Consider the following 5,599-nt stretch of genomic DNA (forward strand, 5'->3'; position numbering starts at 1 on the left):
CATCAAACAAAAAAAAATTAAAGAAAAAGTGATAACACTTAAGAGGAAACATCTGGCTTACGGCGTTACATTGAGTCGTTCATTCACAACACATTTGATACAGTTGTTTAGGAGGAGCGCTTGTACGAATAGAAAATAAATTACTTAGTCATACTTTTGAGAACAAAAATCTATTAATAAAATTCATTAAAACACATTTAGTACTGATAAATCTGTTTATCAGTACTAAATGAGCTTCAATTAAGATGATTATTCTCATCCGCTATGGTCTAGTGGCTAGGATACCTGGCTCTCACCCAGGAGGCTCGGGTTCGATTCCCGGTACCGGAAAGGACTTTTTCTACATTCCTGTAATTTTTCACAAATCTTAATATTTGTCATAAATCGAAACAATAACATTGGAACTATGTAAAAGTTAAAATGACGAAAAGTATATAACAGTAGTTTTATGTATTACATTGACAATACAGTGGTATTTGGAAAGTAAATCGACCACCTGATCAGTGTTGATTTTTCATGATAATAATGGACATTATAAGTTAGTCTATATTGATATCATTTCCTTTATTTATTGATTTGGGCTCATAATGCAATATTCTCAGGAAATGCTCGAGCAATGTACATTATTGTATATATTATATCATGTATGGATAATAAATGAAACGCTATCAATATAAATTTATTTATACTTGCCATTAAAACAACACACAGCCGGTCAATTAACATTAAAAATAAACAACTTTATTATTATATAAACCTGCTGTAATGTAAAATTTGTCATTCAGGTTGATCGTTTATTTTAGCTATTAACGTAGTTACAAAATATATCGAATTTTATTTGAAAAGATAATTTCATATTGCTCATATTTAATTTTTTTTACATTATAGATATTTATACGAAAAGCCTTGAAGGAACCGGGAATCGAACGCGAGCCTCCCTGATGGGCCATGTTTCTTAGCCACTAGACCATGCCAGATGGGAACAAACTGCTTAATTTAAGTTTTGGTGTGTTTTACATATTATATTGTTTTATATATTATACACTATTATATTATATATATTTTATATATTATAAACACGTCTTAGTTACAAACATATCTATAAACCACGCATGGCGGGCGGACTGGCAATCGCAGTGTAATATCATGGTACGCAAAGGCTGCCCGTCCTCTGGAAACTTGTTTGAAATTAAATAAACAATAGTTATATAAAAATAAATATATAAAAATTGGAAGCAATTTGACACGTCTTAATGACATATATTAATATCTACGCTTAACTTAACTAAATAAATAAATTTTAAAAGTAATAACTTAACTTAGATGTTATCACGGTGGTTCAAAGACTTATAAATTAAACAATTTGATATTATCACGTAAAAGTAGAAATGTTTTCGGAAAGTCTGTACACCTTTTATAAGTGCGGAATATCTGTATGAACGAATATCATAACATACGAGCATCAAAAGCTTGCCTTATCACGATTTCTTAAAACGCTCTACAAAAATCTGCTGATTAGTAAAAGTGGATAAAAACCATTCACTAGTCGGTGTCTGAAATTAAAAACGTGCCTACGAAGCGAAGAAGGAGAATAAAAATATTCGGTTTTAGGAATACAATACCGAGGAATGTGTCTTTTCAAAATTCAAAAATCTTTAATTCAAGTTGACATTTATGTCCACTTTTTAATCGTCAATCATTTTAAGATTATAATTAGCTGCCTACGATCGGCATCGAATGCTGATCTGCTGAGAAGAGCCGGCCAACAATACAACAGTTGTGGTTTTTAAATAAAACTTAAGATCGTTTAACGTATACATTATTTTATCGACCCTGTAAATATGTTAACAAACAAATTTCTACTATTTCAATTCAATTAAAAACTCTTAAAGGTTGTAATAAGATTCATTGAATGACATAATTTTTATTTTTGATTTAAAACTTATAGAACGCAGGTCTATGATATCTTGCGGACCTTTTTATATACTCGTGCACTCTGACCCACGCAGGATATGTTAACTTTGTTTGAAAATAGTTTTTCTTACTGTTAACTCAATAAGCTGCTATATCTTGAGATATCAATAATGAAGTTACAAGATTAATATAACGTGGTGTACCTTAAAAAACGCGACATCACCAAAACTGTTGCCGAAACCCGGGATCGAACCAGGGACCTTTAGATCTTCAGTCTAACGCTCTCCCAACTGAGCTATTTCGGCTTGTACCAAGTAAATAAAATACGTCAATTTATCAGGAAACCTCAGTTGTGGAATTACAAGATTAATATAACGTGATATACCTCAAAAGGAACTCGAGATCACTAAAGCTGTTTTCGACCGAACCAGGGACCTTTAGTTAAACAAGTAATTATAAGAGTAGATGTCAATTGTGGTTTTAATTCATACAACAAACGAATCTAAGGGTTCGCTTCCAGGTTGTAATGATGCGTTATTATTTAAAAGTCTTACTCGCAAACACGAACCGTCATTTGACAGACAGTATAAATTAATAACTTTAAATACAATCGACATACCATACGATGATATTAATGTACGAACAATTCGTCACAATATTATATTGATTCGTATGACTATATAATTAAATAAAAAATAATTTTGTTGTAGATACAATATAAATACAATACTTTCCTTAATTAAAAAACAAATTACACTTTTACTTGCTTTCATTAAGTCATTTTTTATGTTAGCACTACTTGTTATTGCACAAGCTTTTTGTGACTACAGACAGCTGTTGAAAATTATTTAATTTATTAAGCCCCTATCTATGTTAAGTCAAATCAATAATCAAAGTCTTTTGTGCTCTGTCCGTGGAGTTGGATTTATAAGCTATTTTGAGTACGACACAAATGTTAAATATACTTACACATTTTAAAAATGCGGCGGTTTGTTAATTACACTGAACATTATTTTTTTAGGCGACAACAGTATTTTAATAATGTGATGTAGGTTCTTTCTATTTAAATTTATCACCCGGCTTAAAAGTCAAGAATACCGTACTTATTTTGAACAATTGATTCGAAATGTGTCCATAAAGTTAGTTCACTCTCAAGCATCAGTCTCTGATCACCGTGACCCTTCTTGAATTTGTATTATGTAAATTAAATTCATATATTAATATATCAGATATTAAACAGAAAATAACTTTTATAACTATGACCAATCATCCTGTATATCAAAGTAAAATAGTAATTATTGGTTAAGAAAGGTCAGTGGATAATCAATTATAGGACATAAGCTGGAACTTTTACATCACTACACTCGTTAACTGCACCCTCGATACTTACAAAGGGAAGAACAAAGTTTTAGCTCGAAGTGGACGACGGACAAGGAAATTGAAGTGGACGAACGATCTCAAAGCGGAACACCGTAATCACCGAAACGAGAACGAACAAGTTTAAAAAAGAAGTAAAAAGTTTTATTTGCATTCTTACTAATAATGAACGATTAAATAAATAACAAATTAAATAAAATATGTCTTTTTAATGTAGATTTATTTTAAGCACAGAAATATATTGTGGAATATATCAACATCGTCGTCATGTCAGCCGATACAACGCACAAAAAAGGCTTAGGTCTCCCTCAGAGATCGCCAAGATCACAGGTTTTTCGCTGCCCGCATCCAGCGACTTCCCGCGACCTTGCTGTTGTAGGTGGACGACGAGACAGCCAATGTCCGGCTAAGAAGATCCAGGTCGAGTCCACGAGCTCGATCATCGAAGCATCTTTTAGCTACAACGGCCATTGATCGCACGAGTCATGTTCCCCGTCCACAGCCACTTCGGATTTGCAATAGGTAATACATTGATCTTAAGTAACAGTAACATGTGCAGTAGTGAAGTCCTTAATTTATTATCACACATTAAAAAGGCTGTTAAAACGTCATCAATTAAACGTGAATTAAAATCTTTAACCGACTGAAATATGCTGTATGTTCAGTAATATTTAGTTTTTTATTTTTTTTCCTCATCTATTTCAAAAGCGTTAAATTTGCACTTTTATTTGTATAGCTTTATCTTCTTTAATCTTCTTTAAATATATCGCACAGGATGATCGTCTAAACATGAAAAAGCTTTAAAGCTTTTTACTGACAATGGTGCTATATATTCAACCCTTTAAATCTTTTACACATGTAACCAATCATACTGTATTTATTTTTTTTTTATTAAGATTACAATAATTTTAAGTAGTTACCAAGTTCTCTTTTTTCAAGTTTTGAATTATTTAATTAAAAATTCCGAACGTGACGTAATTTCGACAAATTTTCAAGACCTCCTTTATTTACGACCCATAATGGCGTCTTGATGGCTGAAGAGAACACGATCGTAACTACCGCGTCCGTCCCATCATGGACCTCAGGGCAGAGCAAAGGCACCTCCAGAGTTATAATTTTATGTCATAAATTGCCTTAATCAATGAGCAATTGACGCTCTAAATCGGTTGCCGAGCATCGATCGCTTCTGTAAATCATTTCATTGAATCACTGCACTTATCTTTAACAGAGCAACTTTGTATAAATTTGTAGCTGCCACACTTTAACCTATGTCATCGCCGATTTTGCTTACTCACAATTCCCAAATGATGGCATTCCATGAATGACACTGCAAGCAGAGAAGTGGAACCTCTATAGTAAGGGTAGCCAAGCTTCTTGAAAATCCGAGCCATTACACGAAATATAAAAATTTTTTCGAGCCTTAATTGGATACGCATTTAAACGATGCAAAACGTGTTTTTTACAGAAATTATATTCATTTAAAATATGTACACAAATCGAACAGATAATTTTTTAAAATTTCATGAATGCTGGCTGGCGACCGTACTTCTCATTAATTATTTCGGCGCTGTTTAATTAATAACTATCGATGTTATTATTTCACACATTTTATTGTCGGATAAAATTATTTACACGAGTACTTTGTTTCGATTTGTCAGGAATAATGACAATGACAAAAATCACATGACGTAATATAAATTTTAAAATTGAAACAATTTAAAGATCAATCAGAGTCAAAAATATTCTTTTAAAGAGCCTCTTTAGCAAGTCTCTTTGAAAGATAATTTTTGACCGTTATAAGCGTTAAAGCTTTAAAGAAGTGACAAAGACTCGACAAAGCTCATTCAGTATAAATTAAAGTATTATCCACAGTCGAAAGTTTAATAAATCATCAATAAAGTAATGATAATATAAAACTGTTTTCAATATACGGAGTATTATATATTAAAATTAATTATTGTAGTGTATGTCTCAACTGACTTTATATTACTTGATTTTATTTTTTTAGCAACTATAGGCAAAGCTCTGTGTTGCCAGATGTTAATTGATGACCAGGTGTTCGATGCTACATGCTTGCCTAAAAAAAACCTATTCACTCTTTACTTGAACACAAGAGAATATACAAAGAGATACTACCACACTTCTATAGAAAAAATAAATTAAGGTAACTTATTTCACAGTAATCTTTGCTGAGAAATGAGCTATGTGTTCAACTATTAAAGTTATAACATCAATAATTATCCTTTATGGTTCAAAATGATTCACTTTTTTGTAAAAGTGTTTGCAACGTTTTGTTTTACTTTACCAG

The 5,599-nt window shown here is 31.7% G+C and overlaps 2 non-coding genes across 2 annotated transcripts; one reads left to right on the forward strand and one right to left on the reverse strand.

Moving 5' to 3' along the window:
* Window positions 1–258: 258 nt before the first annotated feature.
* On the forward strand, window positions 259–330 carry TRNAE-CUC (transfer RNA glutamic acid (anticodon CUC)). The gene has a single exon. It is a non-coding gene; the product is annotated as a tRNA-Glu (tRNA).
* Window positions 331–2,146: 1,816 nt separating this feature from the next.
* Window positions 2,147–2,219, reverse strand: TRNAF-GAA (transfer RNA phenylalanine (anticodon GAA)). Its single transcript has one exon. It is a non-coding gene; the product is annotated as a tRNA-Phe (tRNA).
* Between the last annotated feature and the right edge of the window lie 3,380 nt (window positions 2,220–5,599).

Source organism: Battus philenor, unplaced genomic scaffold (assembly GCF_028537555.1).
Source record: "Battus philenor isolate CCGP_79_NKW_IND1 unplaced genomic scaffold, ilBatPhil1.0.hap1 SCAF_25, whole genome shotgun sequence".
In the NCBI taxonomy this organism is placed as follows: domain Eukaryota; kingdom Metazoa; phylum Arthropoda; class Insecta; order Lepidoptera; family Papilionidae; genus Battus; species Battus philenor.